The sequence below is a fragment of the Centruroides sculpturatus genome, unplaced genomic scaffold (assembly GCF_000671375.1).
Source record: "Centruroides sculpturatus isolate CEXI.00-Female unplaced genomic scaffold, Cexi_2.0 scaffold1941, whole genome shotgun sequence".
NCBI classification, from domain to species: Eukaryota; Metazoa; Arthropoda; class Arachnida; order Scorpiones; family Buthidae; genus Centruroides; species Centruroides sculpturatus.
This window is the reverse complement of record NW_019386249.1, coordinates 1-22836: the sequence shown is the minus strand read 5'-3', so window position 1 is coordinate 22836 and position 22836 is coordinate 1. Positions and strand designations below refer to the sequence as shown.

Below are 22836 nucleotides of genomic sequence, written 5' to 3'. Positions count from 1 at the left end.
CCTTTTAACTAGAAGCAAGCAATCTAAAATTACATACATTTTGCAAAAGGTAAAGCATGGATCTGAAGATAATGCAGAAAAATGCTCAGAGGATAAGGATAACTTGCCAAAAAGAAAACGCTCTCGGTTAGTTAATAGTGCTTTTAGTGATGATGAAGAAAACATTGTTTAATTTATATTAATATGTATCACTTATGAAAATTTTAATAAGATATTTATCTTAATTATGAAAATATAATAGCATGTTTTTTTAATTTTTGGAACCTAACCCTCCTTTTCGTACTAGTTCTTTGTTTCGTATAACACGGATTCGCATAACACGGCAATTTTTTGGAACGTAACTCCCGTGTTATACAGGGGTTACCTGTACTTAGAACTTACTATAGAGTCTGAGTGCAAGTTACTCGCACGCCGCCCTGATGGAAAATATTTACATAATACATAAGAGATAAATACAAAGGGTTTCTTCTCCATTTTTCCCTTAAATACAAAGGGTTTCTTCTCCATTTTTCCCTTAAATACAAAGGATTTCTTCTCCATTTTTCCATAAATACAAAGGGTTTTTTCCCTTAAAGTGGAAAAAAATGAGACATTCATTTATTCACTATTAGAGAAGATGCAAATGTTCTACTTTAATAATTATTTACCTGCAATTGTAAATAGTATTTAAGTATTAAGTGTAAATAGTATTAAACTTTATAATGTTTTCACAATAGAAAAATTTCACTCATTTATAATTGGTGGCTGCAGATTTACTAATACTACACAAACAAACATTATTTTATCTACATATGGAAGAAGTGAAATGGGTAATCTACAGTTCAATATTTCAAAAGTTTTAATTTTACCAATGGCTCTCTCAACATGAATTCTTACACGAGCAATTTTGTATATTTCGTCCATTTCATTACCACTAAACTGCTTTTGATTTGGTTTTGAAAAAGGAAGCATAATTAAAATAAAATTTTTATTTTCGACAGCCAATTTAATTTGAGGAAACCCTCTATCAGCTATAACAATATCTCCCTTCTCCAGTTTTTACATTCGTTACAGATTCGTTTATAACAATCACTTGTTATAAATGAATCTGTACTTCTTCCTCATTACCCACTAGAAAGAAAAGCTATAAGTCCTGATGGAGCAATTCCAATTAAATATTTTATAGTATAAGCAGATTTATAGTACCTTAATGTAACTTAACTTATTTTCCCAAGACAATTCATAAACTAACAGGACTGTTTGGAAGCATGTCTAAAAGTAAATTGAAAACATTGAATCCTACTGATATTAGATCTTTTAAATTTTGATCATCACAAAAATTTGCTACACCACTAAAATGACATGACCTATGATTTTCTCCACATTGTTTTGAAATCATTTTAACATGGGAAACTTGAGTTTCAGAAAAATTGTTACTAGTCATGCAAATAAAAATTCTTACATCTCCAAACTGTACGTTTGTAGCCTGTGTTTAAGTTCCAAAGTCACGTTTGTTTTTCTTTAGGGTCTAAAAAAATTGTCTTCAATTGCTACATCAAAGTGTCTTCCTGCTTCTTCAAATAAAATGTTTCTTCTGTTCATTAGGCATTTATATCTCTTCATTGGCTGTTCATGTCAACAATTTTCTTCATTGCTTCTTTTTTCAGGATAGATTGTTGGATTATAAATTGGACATCTTGGATCTTCACTTTTCCCCCAACTATAAAATGCACACTACATATCCATGCTGATTTAGAGATAGGTAGCCACTGTGATCTGTTTTTACTAAATTTACAAGGATATTTTTAAAAAATTATTCATGTTAATTTTTTAAAAATTAACAATAAATTTTCTTACTTTTGTCATTTAGCAAAATTTATCCAAATTTGGCACCTCTGTTTAAGGCGTGGACATGCCGGAAAACAATAAAATGAAACTTTTGGCGTTACATGTTGAGTGTTTGCTAGTGTATTAGAACTTCCAAACAGAACAATTTACATATGATTTACCCATATCTAATATTATAACTCAAATACAAATTAAAAAACAATAAGCAATTTTATTGTACTAGGTGTTGTTTACGAAATGTCTCAGATACAACACATATGCATTCTTTAGAGAACTCTTGTGTGTTATGTAAATATTTGCCACCAGGATGGCGTGCGAGTAACTTGCACTCGGACTCTATTGTTATATTAAATGGTAAATTATTATTTAAAAGATATGTTTAAGATTGTGCTACCGGTAAAGTTATACACTTCATATCTAATATACGTCTATATATAAAAAAGAACACTTTTCAGATGTATATCAACAAAATTAAAGAAAGAACAACCTTGCAAACTAATCAAGAAATGGAAATACAATATATAATGAGAATGTTTAGCCTAAATAATTACCCTACAACATTATTGTTTAAATGGTTGGAAACAAGTAAAGGAAAAAGAAAAAATGTCACATTAAATAGACAGCCAAGTTGTTAAGACTGTGTATCTAAAAATAGAATATGTTTTTGGTGTTTTTGAAAAATTAAAAAACAAATTAAAAAGATTAGATATTGTTGTTGTTATCGAAACTAAATAAAGATTGAAAACTTGCCAAGTGTTGATAAAATGGTCACTTCATTGTGCCAGTATACAAAAGATTAGATATTATTTTAGTACCAAACCATACACGAACCATAGCAAAATTGATTAACAGTAAACATGAAAATTATGAACACAATGATTTAGAAAAAGATAATGTAGTTTATTCATTAGATTGCATTTGTTCACATAAAAAAAAATACATAGGAGAAACCAGTAGAAAATTAAAGACAAGGATTAAAGAACACATATATGCCATTAAAAATAATTTGATATCACCATCAGTGGCACAACATTGCAATACCGAAAGTTGTAAAATTTTAAACGATAGTATCAAGTGTATTATGACAGAAAATAATCAACTAAAAAGAAGACTACAGGAACACCTAGAAATTCTGAAAATACAGGAAGACATTAGAGTTAATAACAATGTGGAACTGAAGCTACATGAGGGGTGGATTGACATCGTTTTCACTTAACCTTGAAACAGATGCTGAACAGATGTGGGAGTATAGTCACATCACTTTGTAAAAATGCATTGTGACAGAGCAGTTGACTTCACAAAGTCTTATAAATCAGGTATATTTTGTTTGTGTTAAAATCTGGAGACCAATTGGTTTTAATAAGAGTAAGTTCATTGTAAGTTTCCCTTCCTTTTTTTCTGTTTTTGATATACTTAACAATATTTACTATTAATAGTGTAACCGTCTACCAGAATTTGGAAAATGTAGGAGAAATTAAGACATTTACTGGTCCCAGATATGTTATACCACATTGTCATTGTATTTAATTTTATACGTGATATTTTAGTTTTAGTGTATGGGTTACATTGAGAAATTGTAAATGCAGTGCACTGCATATGTTGGTTATTCCATTGTATTGGCTAGTTATTGGTGTTGTAATTGTTATGTTGTTACCATGTGTTTGTAAGCTGATGAGGGGTCCTTGTACCCAAAATGCATACTTACCTAAATTTGAAATGTGATTATTAATTAAAGACCAACCTTTTTTATAAAAGTTCTGGTCCTTCTTTCTGTCGGCCTTGGTGTGATAAGCCCTGCAAATTGTTATACAGTAATACCCCAAACTTACGCGATAGGTGGGACCAATCGATAACTGCTTAAGTTGAATTTGTGTAAGTCAGGGTATAATTTCGCATATAAATACATACTAATANTTAAAATAATTTTTCTAATTAATTACTAGCTAGTAATTTATGACGTTATTATAAATATTTTATTCTGAATAAAGAAAAATACGTATGAAATAGCAATGCCCTCGTGTGTTCTATAAACGAAGTACATTGTACTATGCAAAACAAATGAAAGATTTCCTTTTTATTACTGTAGTTTAATTAATTTAATTTAATTAGTAAATTTCATTTTGTTTTTTAAATCCAAAGTAGAAATTTTGACAAAAAAAGGAAAAGGGTGCATTTAAAGAAAAGGAAATTTAGGGAATGGATGCATAATAATTGTAATTTAAATCGCGTAATAAATATAAAGGGAGAATATTACAGATAATGACGAGAATCAGGCTAAATTCTATGGAAATGATTTAACGGCAAAAGTTTTTAAGGCTATTTTAAATTATATTAACATGATAAATACACCGACTAACCTTGTAATGATTTGCAGTACTAACGTTGAACAAAAGCGTACTGAGCAAAGTGAACAAATCAAGTAACTAACACCTTATTTGTTGATGAGGGAGTTTATTAAATACAAAACGAACGTTTTCGATCTACTCAATAGATCGTTATCAGGTTAGAACATAAGAAAATGGAATACATCATAAATGGAACATTACGTTCAAAATTCAAAAATACCAAAAAAACGGATAACATATCACCTAAGTAGAATAAAAATTAAATCGTAAATGATACATAAGCGTAAAAATAAATAATATACTACAATGTCTAAACATTAATACAACCCACCATAACCAAATAGAAGTTACTAAGTTTCCTTAAAGCGAATACGATCTATTGAGTAGATCGAAAACGTTCGTTTTGTTTTTAATAAACTCCCTCAGCAACGAATGAGGTGTTACTTATTTGATTTGCAGTACTTTTGGAACGTAACACAAACGTGTTCGGTCCATCCTAGGACCTTCTTCAGGTGTAGTCCTCGAAAAAATTTTCTAGTGTGATTAGTGTTCCATTTAGTTTCGAATGATTTTCGAATCTAGTTTAGTTTCGAATGTATTTTCGAATTTACTTTTTAAAATTAAAATTTTTTTCACTCTTTCCGCCCTGTGGGCACTAAGAGGGCCTCTTTTTTGCAAGCCCATTATGGGTTCAGCCAGGCCCACAATGAAACTGCCGGGTGGTGAGGGACGGGGCCTGACATAACCGAACGGACCACCCCCCGAAAAATTCCTGGGGATTTTTCGACCCGTTCGGATTCGAACCCGGGTCCCCCAGAGCGGTAGGCTACCACCTTGACCGCTCGGCAATCCGGCCGCTATTTAAAATTTTTAGAAATGTGCGCCTGCGTCGGCTGTTATAACGCCAGGTCATACATAACCTGCCGTGTCATGGAGAGTTGCTTTTCGCTTTTAAAATTGATTGAATGGCCATGGCAGCCTGCTTTAAAAAGTCTCTAATGCCTCCAAATTTCTGAGCTGATTTATATGACGAGTTAGCCGAATCGTGGTCGCTTGTTGTAGTTCGGGTATAATGCCGTATACACTGGCATATATAGCTAAGGTCAGGGCCGGATTAATCCACTTTGGGGCCCTAGACATTTTCTTCTTACAGGGCTCCCTCCCACATAAGAACACATTTTCTTTAGATTTTAGAATTCACAATAATCATATAAAAAGCAATATATTTTTTTATTATATATAGTTGCCAACAGAAAAGTAAACTATCTTATTTACAAATCTTTTCAAAATAGACAATTTGACCGGGCCCTTTTAAAAACCGGGCCCTAGACATTCGTTTCATTTGTCTATGCGATGATCCGGCCCTGGCTAAGATGGTGGTGCTTTTCCTCTTTTCAATATCCGTTTTGTGTTCACTGGGAGGTTGTTTGGGCGAGCTCGTATATCCGAAATATACAAGGTCTTTGTTTAATCTGTTATCTTTGAGCGGAATTTTATACAATCCCGGTATTCTTTCGATGTCCGTTCGATCCTTCTCATTTCTTAACATGCCGAATCTGTGACCGGAGGGTCGGCACCTCGTCGATGCCACGTCAGGATGACACTACTGTGTCTCGTCGAAACAGAAGCCGCGACGGCGAATTGTTCTTGTTTGAAATTAGGTCACGCGAGCGGCCGCGTGCGTAACCGATCGCATGGTGGAGTGTGAAACATCGTGTTGGAAGCAAGACACTCAGCTACTAGGTTAACAAAAGAAATACCCGTTTATTCTTCGTTATATGATCTACATGCTAACAGTAGGGAGACAAATAGATATTTGATACTCTATAGAGCGACATCGAAGCGAGAGAGAGAGAGAGTTTATATGACATCGCGCGTTGTTATAAATACCTGGAAATATCAATAGAAGAATTTTGTGGATGGGACGATCGATCTGTTGACAGAGTCCGGCACTATGGGGACAGTCCGAATACGGAAGGCGTTATGATTTCTAGTTCTCTTTACCCAATAGAGGGAGTGCACGTGACGTCACACGACTCCGCTTACGAAGCGCGCGCCATATTGGTTGCCGNGGTAACAATATTATAATATATAACAGTGATTTATATTATCGTGAATAATTTTTATTTAAGTTTGTGATTAATTATTTATTTTTATTCAACGAATTATTTTAAAAGGCGAGAAAACACGAATGCAGGGAATGCGGCAAAAAATATTTACGCAAAAGTCACTTAGAAAACCACATGAGAATTCAAACGGGCAAGAAACCGTATCAATGTATTCTGTGGTTTAGCGTCTTTGCAATCCAAACAATGATTTTGGTAGACGATCAAACAGCAATTAGTTAGAAAACATTACGGTTTATTTTAAAAAAAGTTTTTTAAATAAACCGTAACGTTTTCTAACTAATTGCTGTTTGATCGTCTACCAAAATCATTGTTTGGATTGCAAAGACACTACACACAGAATTTGAAGATACAGCTACCACGTCTTCTACATTAAGACGTATCAATGTAGTTTGTGCCCGAACACCTTTTATCAAAAGGGCAACTTAACATCACACATGAAGATGCATTTAGATCAGCCTTACAACTGCAGTTACTGCGAGGATCGTTTTAAATGGAAAAATAATCTGGAACAACACATGTACTTACATCATCCTAACAAAGTTTTATCTAACGTAAATATTACGAAAAGTTTCTACATTATTATTCTTATATTTCAATAGTTGATGCAAAGAAATTTATAACATTAACAAAGTAAATCACTCTGTCTGTGTGGAGCTCTTGAGAGCAATCGCTCCGAAAGCACATATGGCTTCGGGAGTGAGTGCTTTGAAAGCCATTCGTGCAAGTTTTAATTAAAGTTTTCCCTTACTTTATTTTAACAGATGATATATAGTTGCCATTCAACTTTGTATTTTAATTCTTATTTTATATCTTCTTTTTTAGTCAAAATTCGGTTAGTCGTAGTCAAAAGATAGAATTGGGACTCTTAGCTTGGTTTCTGGTTTAATTTCAGAGTTAAATTCGATCAGGGCTCGTTAGCTTTAGTCATCTTGTTAGGTTCGTCTTAGGTTATAGTAAGTTAACGTATAAAAAAATAAATAAATAAAAATAAAAAAACAAAATTTTCATGTCTTGCTAGTTTGCCTCTCATTCTGTTCATCTCGTCTAGTTCGTCATTGTGTTCGTTTGCTTTTCACGCTGTCTGTCTAGCTGTCAGTAGTATTAAGAGTCACAATCATGTTCAGGTTTATTAGTATTTAGTAGATATAAGTTGTCATACTAACAGCCACTTGGCACTAACTTTTACACAGATCTATTCGTGGCGGCACTCAATTATTTGTGTTTGCTACACTCAGGATCTCTTTTAGAACCTTCGAAGGACTATGGCCTTACTGCCTAAAAACTGCACGTCAACTTCAAACATTAAGGGTAGTGTAGCCCAGGGGCGTGCCGTGACATTTGATGATGGGGAAGCTGTGTTCCTATAAGAAGCCGACATCCAGGGGCAATCAGTTAATTCTTTCTTTAAATGTATTTTTAATAGATTATTTATCTGACGTACTTAATAAACAAGTTCATTATAATTACCTCTGTTATTAGATCCAATATATTCCATATGCCCTCTAAATGCCAATTCTTGCTTTGAATTACCTCTGTTATTAGATCCAATATATTCCATATGCCCTCTAAATGCCAATTCTTGCTTTAATAAAAACATATAACATCTATTTATTTAGATATAATATATCTATTACCCATAATTATCTCGTTACAATTTTCAAGATTTATTTTATATTATTTACTAATGTTAAATTCTATTCCGCTTCGATTTCCAAATTGCTTCAAATACGAAAGAATCGACGATTTTTCGTGTCTTTTGCCAGCTAAATTGTCAAAGACATTCTTATTCCGCACACTAATTTCACTCTGTAAATGCATTTTTATGCATTTACAGAGCCATTTCATCGTGAAAATGTCAAACAAGTTTTTTATTGAAGCATTTATACAGTACAACCTCGATTATCCGGACTAATTGAGGATAAAGGTAGTCCGGATAAGGAAAACTCCGGATAATCGAAACAAATACTTTAATTTGCCTTTTAATGATAATACAACACGTTTTCTTTTCGATGACATATCGGCCATATTAAAAGTAAATACTGTATTTAAATCGTCATCAAATTTTCAAGAAACAAACGTTTGTATTGAATTTGGACTACTACTGACCAATGCTAACAGACTATCTATTGTTTAAAAGGCCCTTTGGTGGCGCAAGAAGACGGATTTTATAAAATAAAAAGCAGTTGAAACTGCATTTTTATGAATAAAAATTTTATAAACTATTTATCGTTTTATGACGAGTAAAATTTTTTCGTCGCATTCGCGGCTTTTAAAAAATGCATAAACCTTCGAGGCGCGAAGCCCTTCGGACCGCGAGGCATAGGCAGTGGCCCACGTTGTCCATGCCTTACGCCGCCCTTGGTCATAGAAATGATGTAATTTGAATATAAATTATTTATAAATACGTATGTCAAGTTATATTTTTATTACTATGTAAAATATATTTAAGAGTTTACNATGAACATAATGATTTAGAAAAAGATAATGTAGTTTATTCATTAGATTGCATTTGTTCACATAAAAAAAAATACATAGGAGAAACCAGTAGAAAATTAAAGACAAGGATTAAAGAACACATATATGCCATTAAAAATAATTTGATATCACCATCAGTGGCACAACATTGCAATACCGAAAGTTGTAAAATTTTAAACGATAGTATCAAGTGTATTATGACAGAAAATAATCAACTAAAAAGAAGACTACAGGAACACCTAGAAATTCTGAAAATACAGGAAGACATTAGAGTTAATAACAATGTGGAACTGAAGCTACATGAGGGGTGGATTGACATCGTTTTCACTTAACCTTGAAACAGATGCTGAACAGATGTGGGAGTATAGTCACATCACTTTGTAAAAATGCATTGTGACAGAGCAGTTGACTTCACAAAGTCTTATAAATCAGGTATATTTTGTTTGTGTTAAAATCTGGAGACCAATTGGTTTTAATAAGAGTAAGTTCATTGTAAGTTTCCCTTCCTTTTTTTCTGTTTTTGATATACTTAACAATATTTACTATTAATAGTGTAACCGTCTACCAGAATTTGGAAAATGTAGGAGAAATTAAGACATTTACTGGTCCCAGATATGTTATACCACATTGTCATTGTATTTAATTTTATACTTGATATTTTAGTTTTAGTGTATGGGTTACATTGAGAAATTGTAAATGCAGTGCACTGCATATGTTGGTTATTCCATTGTATTGGCTAGTTATTGGTGTTGTAATTGTTATGTTGTTACCATGTGTTTGTAAGCTGATGAGGGGTCCTTGTACCCAAAATGCATACTTACCTAAATTTGAAATGTGATTATTAATTAAAGACCAACCTTTTTTATAAAAGTTCTGGTCCTTCTTTCTGTCGGCCTTGGTGTGATAAGCCCTGCAAATTGTTATACAGTAATACCCCAAACTTACGCGATAGGTGGGACCAATCGATAACTGCTTAAGTTGAATTTGTGTAAGTCAGGGTATAATTTCGCATATAAATACATACTAATAATTTTTAATTAGGGCTGGAGACTAAAAAAAAATAATTTAGAAAAAAATGTTTAATAAAATCTTAGATAATACATATGTATAACAAATTACAGTGGTGCCTCGTATAACGTATCGAATAACGGACGCTGCGAATAACGGACTTTCTGTTTGACCGTTACGTGACTCGAGCAACGGACATGCTGCGAACAACGGACTTTCCGTTCGGCAGTTACGTGAGACGAACAATGGACTTTCTTCAAACAAGTGCGAATGATGTTTCCACTCTTTTGCCGTTGCCAGTGACAATCTGCTATTTTTAGGATATATTAGTATTATTAAAATGTATTATTAGTATATCTGAAGTAGAAATGTAATGTAATATATGTTGATGATTTAAATAAACATTAAATGTAATGTAATACAGTATATGTTGGCGATTCAAATAAACGAAATGTAATTGTGTAGATGCCGAGGTGGCGGGACAAAAAGAGGTTGTAAAAAACAAACGGAGCGAGAGTAGCTCGTTGAAGTGTTTAGTGATCTTAATTAATAAAAAATTATTCGTATCATATAATCTGGCAAGTTAAGTCATTTATAATCCATCTTGGCTTCTAAAAAAACAGAAAGGTGATTGCAATTGAAACAAAGCAAAAAATCACCAGGAGTAAAAGTTGACAAAAACTTTTTTGTCGAATGGGGAGAGGTTCAGGAGTTTACCAGCATTCATTATCCAAACAGAGCTGAGGCCAACAGGATCAATGATCTCTACGATGACACCTTTGTCTGTCATTTCCGACAGTGTTAAAAAAGAAAGAGAAACAGACCACCTTGGTCATGTTTTTCAAGAAGCCAGCGGGCAAAAAACAAAGGATGGAACAAGAGAAGTTGACCCTGCAAGTTCCGGTAGCCTCTCCTAAATCTGACTCCGATTAAAAAAACAATAAGAAAAGACCCGCTGCAATGTGTAAAAAGTCTGTATCTGTATGAATGTGTAAAGAAAGTGTTCTTCCACCTCCTCCTCACAACATCTGACTACCCGGCATAATTGGTGTCTGCTCCATTTTCATTTTTTATGGTACAGTACGGTTATTTTATGCTGCAAAACGAATTATATGTTTTAACATGTATTTCTATGGGAAAATGCGTTTCGTATAACGGACGTTTCACTTAACAGACGTGCACCTGGAACAGATTAAGTACGTTGTACGAGGCACCACTGTATATTATTATACAACTTTTCACATTTTTACTTGATTATCACACCGTAATTTTAACATTGTTTCCATCTCAGCGATAATACCGTGATGTTTACGAATGATGCTTAAATTTAAAGATTGAGCATTTTTTCTTTACCTTTTATGATTTGTTCTAACCGTCGATTCCAGTAGATCAAACTTCTTTGCCAATTCACAAATTTTCATTTCTGTACCAAAGTCTTTAATAATGCTAACTTTATATTCCAAAGATAAAGTTTTTCTTTTCTTGTTTGATGCAGAAGAATCAGTTCTACTTCGTTCGGATGACATAGTAGAGTCTCTCAAGTCTCCATAGATATAACAAACACAGAAATAAATAACACAAAATAAATTGTAGCTATATGTCAATCCGCGCGACACGTCCAAACATGTAAGCTGAACAATAGTCTGGGGGGAGTGAGTAATCAAGAGTTGCGTGGCGCTCAAACAAAAGACNTCGTCCCCTTTTGGACTCCCTTCCTAAAACCCCGGTGTCTCCCAACCCCACAAAATTAGGTCATGCGAGCGGCCGCGTGCCTAAGCGATCGCATGGTGGAGTGTGAAACATTTAATATTACTTGTTTGTAGTAATTTCTTTTAAACGTAGTGCAATTCTTCCACTCGATGTTAACGTTAAATCGTTGTTAAATGTTTTCGATTTAATTTTCTGGATTAAAATTCAAAAATAAAAGAATTTTAAGAGTGAAATTAATTCTAATCTTAATTTCATATTTTTTTAGTTGTTATTAAAAGCAGCAATTTTACGAATTTATTGTAATTTTCGATATAATAAATTTTTAATGAAAAAAAATTATTCCATTTTCTTATGTATTCAATCGAAATGCTTTAAAAGCTCTTCTAAAGGCAATGCTCTTAAATTTTCCGGGTCTTCTTCGAAATTTAGGACGGGATGTTCTGAGGTAGTTGGTTGTGGGATATCTTTCTGTTGTGTAGTACGAGTATCATCGTCTTCTTTTGTTCCAGAAGTATGGATACCTCCTATGTTTTGTATTTGTGTGTTCTCTGTAAAAAAGTCTTCTGTGAAATCTAAAACGGGAAATTCTGTCGTAATAGAATGTTTCGGAATACATTTTTCGTATATATCAGAATGATCATCTCCTCTTGTTTTTTTTTTCAGATTCATGACTGTATCCTCCTGGTATTGGAGTGGTTTCATTAAAAAAGTTTTCTGTAATTTCTAGAACGGGAATTTTAGATGTAACTGGATTTTGTGCAATCCATTCCTCGTATATGCCAGAAAGATTCTCTCTTTTTGTTGTTTCTTTTTCAGATCCATGGCTACATTCTTCGGATTGTATTGGAGTGATTTTACTAGAAAAGTCTTCTTAGTAAAATCACTCCCAACATCAAACCAAATCTAAAATACCCGTAGTAGATATTACAGATTTTAGATTTGGTTTGATGTTGGGCGATCCATTCCTCGTATAAGTCAGTATAGTCTTCTCTCATTACTTCTTTTTCGGAGCCAGGACTGTGTCGTTCGTATTGACTGGTTTCTGAAGAAATATCGGCCTGTTCACTGAACTCATACTTTTTAGCTACCTTAATTTCCTGTAGAAAATACCGAATATTTTTTAAAGTATTTGTCTATCCTCAAGTTGATTAATTCGGACTAATTAATTCTGAACGTTCTTTAATATTTTAAAATGATTTTTTCCGTTTTTATATACAACCAAATAAACGGTTTTATCGTTCGCTATTAATAGTAAGTTTTCCTACAGGATGGTTGGATGGCCCAGAAGGTTACATTGATAGCCTACAACTCTAGGGGATCCAGCATCTAATTCGAACGAAGACCTGCAAGAAAGTTTATTGAAAAGTCTGTCTTGGAATATCGGGTCTTCCCCACACTACTCTGCAGTCACCATTGTGAGCCTGCCCCAACTCGTGATTGGCATGAAGAAAAAACCCGAAAATAGTAAGCTATGAAGCTGTAACTACCCATATACGTATAAATATATGAAACAGATGCATAAATGTTTAAACTCTGGGGTATAGTGTAAAATCATATATCAGATCCATACGTAACGATGGGATTGGTGATATAAACAATTCAGTACTTGGGTCATCTATCAAGGTGCTATCTGTCATCTGCCAGTTTCTTAAAGAAACTCTCCCGGGAAAACTGTTGTAAGAAACTGATCTATATTCAGCTGTTAGACAAGACAGTAAAATCCTTAATATAACGAACTTTCGAAGCATTCAAATGCATACGATGCAATATTCGTCAAATTCGTCATAAGTATTTGTTTCACTCATGGACGATATGATTTTTTTCATAATTAGTTATTCAATACTTACTTTTACAATAATGCATTAAACTTAAATAATTATATATTATCAAGAAAATGAAAAGGAAAAGAGATTTTTGTTGATATTCTATGGAAGTGTATATTTATTGTAAGCTATATTATATAAAACATTTCAGATCGTACCTTAGTGAAAGATGGAATTTCCTCTCCGGGACGAAGTTCTTTCAGATGAATTCGTAGCTGAGAAGGATTTTCGAAGATTATTTTGCAAATTTTACAAAAAACATTTCCTGTATCATGTTTCTCTGGAGGAATGTTTTCCTGAAAAACTTTCTTATTAATTTTATCGTTTGTTTCAGGTTAAATATTTGTTGTTTATAACTTGAAAACGATTAAAATTTTCGAAATTTTTTAGCATGATATGTAACGGTAATTCAAACGACTGATTTCCTACCATCAGTTTGCAGAACTGAATGATATCACCTACCATTTAAATTTGAATCTTTACTGTTGTTTGAGATTTTGAAGTGTAAAAATTTAGGCCGTATCTATTATTGAACAATAATCGTCAATAATTCATTGTTGACAATCATTTTTCGATAATACTTTATTATATTAAATTTGAATAAGGAAGATATTTTCCCCATGAGCGATTTCGTTATGTTTAGCTTTATGCTTCTAACCACTTAACGTTAGTATTGTGAGATAAGCCGTGGGTCAGGGGTTAATCTCCTACTGACCACTTAATCGACAACAGGTTGATAAAACCCGTCTCGGTGTTGTTGGGTGGCTAGGAGGGCAAATCAAGTGGGGAGTGCGTCGGTAAGTCGGCAGGCGTCCTTAATTGACAGGAGACAGGTTTAAAACTAAACAAGCATTTATTATATAACAAACTAAACAATACAAAAGGTTAAATGCGGTTATATTTCAAATATTTACAGAAATTGGCGACGAATTTCGTAGCTATGTCGCTGACCTAATTTCTAGTTTGAAAGAGAGCGCTTTTACAAATTCTAACCCCTAAATACCTCTCGGTGAAAGGGAGAGTTTGGCGAACGTCGTCTGTACGGAAGGGTGTGGTGACTTCTTGCCGATGTCCTCTCTCTATAGCTGGATCAAGTCAGCTGTATGGCGGTTCGGGAGTCGACGTGGGCACTATCACGAAGTATAACTTCCTATGACGATTCGCCCTGAGCTTCCGGAGATTCAAGCTTTTATATCATTAGCGTGGGAAAACTGTCATGTGATTGACTTTTGTTGACAATGACGGTGCATTCTTCACACCTAAGTGTAAACTTCCTCAGCTAGTCGTTATACAATCGGTGAAATCCGATCTAGTTCAAATTCTTCAGGTTTTTTTCGAAGACAATTAAGAGAAAATGTGGATTTTTAAAAAGCCCGTAAAAATCCGCGAGCTCACACTATTGAATAGTATTGAAGTACTTGATATACGATTGTCTTTCTACGGAAGACCATGATTTTAAACTAAAGATTTAGTAATAACAATAGTGTAATGAATTGAAATTTATCGAAAAAATTTCATGGAAAAATTTGGATTGAAAAATAAGTAAATTTTTATGATATTCTCACAAAAATTTTACAGTTTGAAGCTACAACTAGCAAGATTATGCGTGGTGTTCGCTGAAGTTATAAGTGAACTTAATTTCCTTGAATAATTACGCACATTTTATTTACCGTGTTTAACAAACTAAAACTAAATCTTTTATATAAAATTAAAGCAACCGTAACCTGAAAAAGTTATTTGTCTCCAATAAAACTTTCGATTGTGTCTCTTTAATTGAAATTTGTATCTGAATTTTTCTTTGCAAATATTAAAAGAAAATGGCTGCTCTCCGGTATGAATTCCCATATGTATTCTTACAGAAATGGGAGATGAAAAAGGTACAGAGCAGACAGGACATCTATAGCTTGTTATTTTCTGGTCATTGAACGGAATCTAATTATGGATTGATTTATAAATTCACAATACATATAGGCATAAAATATAATTTGCTAAGTTGAAATGTATTATTTTTGAAGATAAATGTTTGTGAATCGTTAATTTCTACGATTTATGGTTTTGAAATTTTAAACAAAACATTTCGGTTTTAATAAAAAAAAAGTTAAGTTTAAAGAAACTATTTTGTAAAATCGCAATAACTATTTGCTTAGATCTTTTTATTATTGATATTTGCAATTAAAAACAGTCGTACAACAACTATTAGATGTTTATCGGAGTCGAATTCACCGTCAAAAGTTAATAATGTATTTTGTAATTTTAATCTTTTAATAACACAGTTTGTAACAAATAACCAGGTTCTGGTGTTTTTACTTTGTAAAATGGAAGTATTAATTAGAAAGAAAAACACGAAGAAAATATATTTTTTGTTTTTAAATACAAATATCAACTATAAAAATAATAATTGTCGTAAAAGGTTCTGCGAATAATTTAAAATTATCGTAATTAGTGTTTTTTATTATTCGCAGTATTAATTGTTAATTACACTAATGAATTCATTTTGAGTACTAATTCCTATTTCATAAAGCATTTTAAGTTATTTGTTTTTCCATTAGAATTCACGACAATTATTTTACTCAAAAATGCAAGCAAACTTATTTAATTTACAATTTTTGAATAAACTTCCCAAGCGGAAAAAAGGACAAAATATTCACTGAAAGTTAATGAAAAAATAAAATCATTACTAAAAATTATCTATCACTTTATTATTTGACGCTGGTTTCTGTAAATCAGTGCAGATTCACTAATTATTGATTGCAAAATTAATTATATCTTTTATATTATTCGATACAAATAGACATTTCCTTTGTTTATTTAATCAATTTCTTCGTTTCAAATATCGAAATGTAAGAATAATAATATAGAAACTTTTAGTAATATTTACGTCGGACAAAATTTCGTTGTAATGACGAGAGAAGATATGCTGTTCTAAATTGTTGTTCCGTTTGAAGCACTCTTCACAGTAAATGCACTTGCTTGGTTTTAAGCTCGAGTGCACTTTCACTTGTGATGTTAAATTTCCTTTCTGATAAAAGCTCTTTGGACAAAACTGACACTTATACGGTTTTTCTCTTGTGTGAATTCTTGTATGATTTTTCAAGTGACATTTTCGAAGAAATTTTTTTCCGCATTCGGGGCATTCTTGTTTTCTCTCCTTTTAAAATGATTCCTTGAATAAAAATAAATAATTAATCACAAACTTAAATAAAAATTATTCACGATAATATAAATTATTGTTATACATTATAATATTCTGTTAAAATTTTCATAATATGCATTCGATCTTCGATATAAAATTAAAATTAAAATTTCGTGTTATTTNTAAATTCCGCAATGCCTTAAAGAGTGTAATGGTAAATCGATTGTTTACTGTTTCTGATGACAGTAATTGTGAAATTGATGCTGCAACATTTTTGATAACATATAGTGATTTGCTGAAGTGTAATTTCAAAGTTAATGTCAATGAAATGTGTGGCCAGGACAACCATATAATTGGTTATGATGTAGCACAAACAAATGCAGACCATTATGTGATGGGATGGACATGCAGCAAATTACTCCATACCAAATGTAAAAATGTATTATCGTCTTTTAATAATGATTATGATATAGGAAATTTTCACATAGAAATGAAAAAATATGATGACAATTGCAGAATGCTGTATCCAAATGGGTGTGGGAAAAAATTATCTTCAGAAATGTCAGCAATATTTCAAAACAATTTTAATATATTTTTGTTACAGAGCCCATATGGAATTAAAACTAAGTTAGTTAACTATTTCTTAAAGAATGCAAATATTAAAGGTGTTTGTGAAAATTGTATTAAATTATTGGCAGATAAATATTTCAAAGTCCTTATTAAAGCATATCTGACAAAAAATAATGATTCATCTGAAAGATTTCTGAAAACAAAAAATGGTAAATTAAGGATTTCACATATGTAGTAACTGTATTATCAATGACCTGTATGATCAAACTGTGCACATAATACATTTTGGTGTTCAATGTGTTCTAATTTAATAAAATGAAATTTAAACCTCAGATTTTAATTTAAAAAATCTGACTCATTGCATTTGATTTGTTTTGTTGCTATTATTCCTTCCTTTGAATCACTATCCATCAACGTTTCCTACTAAATAAAATTATAATTCATGTTTTAAGATCATAAAATAAAGACAAAAAAATGATAAAATATTTATTTCGTTGCATTTTCGCAAGTTTTGGTAGACTTTATATAGTCTGCGATGTTAGTGTTCTCCTCAAACCACTAGATGTTGCTAGTTCCCGCTGTCTCCACTACGGTACATGCTGATTCACGAGAGTTTCCACTATTGTAGTATAAAAGTCATTCTAAGTTAAGAAGTACTTTCAACGTCCACGAGAAAAAAATCACATTTTTTTCAAAAATTTGTTTGAAATGTTATTATCTCTCAAAACTCACCATCTGCTTTATGGTCACTTAAATTCATTACTTAAATATACTTAATTTAGTCACAATAGTACTTCAAACATGAAAAACATATCTCCCCTGGCCTGTTCCCTAACCGATTCTGTTCGTGTATCAGTAATTTTAAATACATAGAAATCTAATAAAATATCAAAATCATTCATTTTAATAAAATATGATAAGTAAATTATTGTAATCTAACAAGTAAAATTACGTAATATTTCTTTTTCATAAAAAAAATATTTACATCTAATTTGTCCNAATCTCTCCCCTGTTCATAAAGTATCCTACCCTGTACACCTAGTCTCCCCCCTGTATTGAGTATCTCCCCTGGTCATTCATAAAACAAGATAAAATAAATAAATTGACTGGCCACCTTGCAGATATGCACAAATTAGTTGTTTCAATAAAAATGTTACATAATTAGATTAAATTTCTAACATTTATGTTGTGGCCACATCTCTTAACCAGTGAGTACCTCTTAACTTAGAATGATCCATAAGCTATTTGCACATGTATATTTGAAATTTGAACGTCGGACTTTCGAATTGATATACACATTCCGTTCTCTTTTTCGCGAGGTTTAGCGATCACGTGATGTCAGTGGACAAATCACAACGTCGGACGAGTGAATACCAATTCGAATGTTCGAATATCCACTGTATATTTCATTAATTTTGTTTTATCTCTCCCCCCTTGTACTCGTATCAATAATAAATAAATAAATTTAATATATAATGCATAATATTTAAATATAACTTACCAGTAGCCGAATTTTCATCGTTTGTATCAGGTAGTAGCGATGTTCGAAAGTCAGGTTAATGTCCAGTATCGTGGACTGTCATGGCGGCTTTTCCTGTTTTAGCCTCGAAACCGGACCGCTTTGGAGACGACGTGTCACGTGACGACGCGAGCGAACGGCGGCGGCTGTCATGGCGCCTCATCGCTGATTCCAGCGAAGAAAACGAAACAGTGGGGACGCACGTTCTAACCTAACCTAACCTATTCTAATAATTCAATCTGTAATAATTGTGGTAATTTATTAGAACAGGTTAGGTTAGGTTAGAACGTGCGTCCCCACTGTTTCCTTTTCTTTTCCGGAATTAGAGATGAGCCGCCATGACAGTCTACGTATATGGACGTTAACCCGCGCGTCGGTTTTCCCCGTTTNGTGCATAGATTCTCATATTTATTTGTTAATTATGTACGATAAATACTGTTACGATTATTTCAGTTTTCTAACGAAAAATTATCTCCCCTGCCTTTTAAGATTCCAGGGGAAAGACTTTATGTCCAGGGGAGATATAAAAACGTCAGAGCAGAGTATTTTTTATGGGTAACACGTAAACCGCCGTTCCGTAATTTAGTCAATATACATTTTTGCTCTTTTAGCCTCTCATACATTTAATTATGGTATAATATGTGTTTTACAGAATGTTAGCAAGAAAAAAAAATGACATATATATAAAGTACGCCAAGAAAAAAAACGTGTAGCAGAAAGATTAAGGTACCAATGCATAAAAATTGCCCTGACAAATACGCACTACAAAAACTTAAAGAACGTGAAAAGTATCAAAAGAAGAAAGAAAAAGGAATTGTTAAGACTGTGAACCAAATGACCCCCCAAGAACAGAGAAAAGCTAGAAAATTGTGAAGAGAAAAAGCAAAGAATCGTAGATGTCTTTTAGCACTTCAAATCATAAGTAATGAATCCACAACCCTTCCTAGTTCGGATAATGAAGACCCACTGCTACTACCACCTACTCAGAATGAAGATATTAACAGGCTGCTTGAAAATAAACAGTCTGATAATTTAATAATTATAAAATGAATAAATATAGTTGATTCTTAAAAAAAAGTCTATTTTCTTTCATAAAGCAATGTTATAATCTCTCCCCTGTTCATAAAGTATCTTACCCTGTACACCTAGTCTCCCCCGTGTATTGAGTATCTCCCCTGGTCATTCATAAAACAAGATAAAATAAATAAATTGACTGGCCACCTTGCAGATATGCACAAATTAGTTGTTTCAATAAAAATGTTACATAATTAGATTAAATTTCTAACATTTATGTTGTGGCCACATCTCTTAACCAGTGAGTACCTCTTAACTTAGAATGATCCATAAGCTATTTGCACATGTAAATTTGAAATTTGAACGTCGGACTTTCGAATTGATATACACATTCCGTTCTCTTTTTCGCGAGGTTTAGCGATCACGTGATGTCAGTGGACAAATCACAACGTCGGACGAGTGAATACCAATTCGAATGTTCGAATATCCACTGTATATTTCATTAATTTTGTTTTATCTCTCCCCCCTTGTACTCGTATCAATAATAAATAAATAAATTTAATATATAATGCATAATATTTAAATATAACTTACCAGTAGCCGAATTTTCATCGTTTGTATCAGGTAGTAGCGATGTTCGAAAGTCAGGTTAATGTCCAGTATCGTGGACTGTCATGGCGGCTTTTCCTGTTTTAGCCTCGAAACCGGACCGCTTTGGAGACGACGTGTCACGTGACGACGCGAGCGAACGGCGGCGGCTGTCATGGCGCCTCATCGCTGATTCCAGCGAAGAAAACGAAACAGTGGGGACGCACGTTCTAACCTAACCTAACCTATTCTAATAATTCAATCTGTAATAATTGTGGTAATTTATTAGAACAGGTTAGGTTAGGTTAGAACGTGCGTCCCCACTGTTTCCTTTTCTTTTCCGGAATTAGAGATGAGCCGCCATGACAGTCTACGTATATGGACGTTAACCCGCGCGTCGGTTTTCCCCGTTTATCGCGACGCAGCAGCCGCCGCCGTTCGCTCGCGTCGTCACGTGACACGTCGTCTCCAAAGCGGTCCGGTTTCGAGGCTAAAACAGGAAGAGCCGCCATGACAGTCCACGATCCTGGACATTAACCGAAAGTCATTTTCAATCTTTTTAAAATAATCCTCTGTTTAGTAACTAAAGTCACGATAAATCTCGAAATAGACTCGAAATTTTACCTGGAATCGAGTAGGTTTACATAAACGACAAATACTTTTATCAAAACGACAAAATTGAAGATCTTCGACACAGAACGCTAAAGAGAACAGACGACGTTATGAATTCTGGCGGTAAAATGTCACGTGATTCATTAACATCGTACAATTCTTGTATTAATAAATTGGATGTTTGATTAAAAACATATTACGTTAATTAAAATAATTCTTCTAATTAATTACTTGCTAGTAATTTATGACGTTAAATATTTTATTCCAGATAAAGAAAAATACATATGAAATAGCGACGCCCTCGTGTGTTCGATAAACGAAGTACAGTATACTATGCGGAACAAATGAAAGATTTCACTTTTTATTACTGTAATTAATTTACTTTAATTAGTAAATTTACTTTTGTTTTTTTTAAATTCGAAGAAAAAATTTAACAAAAAAGGAAAAGGGTGCATTTAAAGAAAATGAAATTTAAAAAATGGATGAATAATACCGTAACTGTAATTTAAATCGCGTAATAGATATATAGGGAGAATATTACAGATAATGACGAGAACCATGCTAAATTAATATAAAAATGATTTAATGGCAAAAGTTTTTAAGGCTATTTTAAATTATATTAACATGATAAATACACCGACTAACCTTGTAATGATTTGCAGTACTTACGTTGAGCGGCCGGATGGCCGAGCGATGAAGGTGGCAACCCACCGCTCTGGGGGACCCGGGTTCGAATCCAAACGGGTCGAAAAATCCCCAGAAATTTTTCGGGGGTGGTCCGTTCGGATATGTTGGACCCCGTCTCTCACCACCCGGCAACCCCATTGTGGGCCTGACCGAACCCGTAATGGGCATGCAAAAAGAGGCCCTCTTAGTTCCCACAGGGCGGAAAGAGTCGAAAAAGAATAAAAGCGTACTCAGCAAAATGAACAAAGGGAGTTTATTAATTAAAAGCAAAACGAACGTCTTCGATCTACTCAATAGATCATTATCAGGTTAGAACATAAGAAAATGGAATACATCATAAATGGAACATCATGTTCAAAATTCAAAACAACTGATAACATATCAACTTTTTAGAATAAATAGAATAAAAATTAAATCGTAAATGATACATAAGCGTAAAAATAAATAATATACTACAATGTCTAAACATTAACCCCTTAATACAATCCACCATAAACAAATAAAAGTTACTAAGTTTCTTTAAAGCGATTATGATCTATTGAGTACATCGAAAACCGTTTTGTTTTTAATAAACTCCCTCAGCAACGAATAAAGTGTTACTTACTTGATTTGCAGTCATTTTGGAACGTAACACAAACGTTTTCGGTCCACCCTAGGACCTTCTTCGTAGTCCTAGAAAAAAGTTTCTAGTGTGAATAGTGTTCCATTTAGTTTCGATTGATTGTATTTTCGAATTTACATTTTGAAATTTCAAATTTTTAAAAATGTGCGCCTGCGTCGGCCGTTATAACGCCGGGTCATACATAACATGCCGTGTCATAGAGAGTTATTTTTCGCTTTTAAAATTGATTGAAACGCCATGACAGCCCGTTTTAAAAAGTCTCTAATGCCTCCAAATTTCTAAGCTGATTTATATGACGAGTTTGCCGAATCGTGGTCGCTTGTAGTTCGAGTATAATGCCGTATACACTGGCATATATAGCTAAGGTCAGGGCCGGATTAACCCATTTTGGGGTCCTAGACATTTTCCTCTTACAGGTCCCCTCACACATAAGAACACATTCTCTTTAGATTTTAGAATTCACAATAACCATATAAAAAGCAATATATTTTTGTTTATTATATATAGTTGCCAACAGAAAAGTAAACTATGTTATATACAAATCTTTTCAAAATAGACAGTTTGACCGGGCCCTAGACATTTGTTTCATTTGTCTATGCGATGATCCGGCCCTGGCTAAGATGGTGGTGCTTTTTCCTTTTTTCAATATCTGTTTTGTGTTCACGGGGTCGTTGTTTGAGCGATCTCGTATATCCGAAATATACAAGGTTTCTGTTAAATCTGTTATCTTTGAGCGGTATTTTATACAATCCCGGTATTCTTTCGATGTCCGTT

At 33.2% G+C, this 22836-nt stretch overlaps 1 protein-coding gene across 2 annotated transcripts in view; it reads right to left on the bottom strand.

Annotated features, from left to right (window-relative positions):
- The window catches only part of LOC111614263 (juvenile hormone acid O-methyltransferase-like), a 36328-nt gene extending 17754 nt beyond the window's left edge, over nucleotides 1-18574 (bottom strand). The window contains exon 1 of one of the 2 annotated variants that reach the window (XM_023355641.1): nucleotides 18522-18574. The gene's annotated coding sequence lies outside the window, so the exon portion shown is untranslated. Of the gene's footprint in view, nucleotides 1-4184; nucleotides 4293-18521 lie in introns of those variants that run through there. The other variant, XM_023355642.1, reaches the window with a different exon arrangement.
- Nucleotides 18575-22836: the final 4262 nt, after the last annotated feature.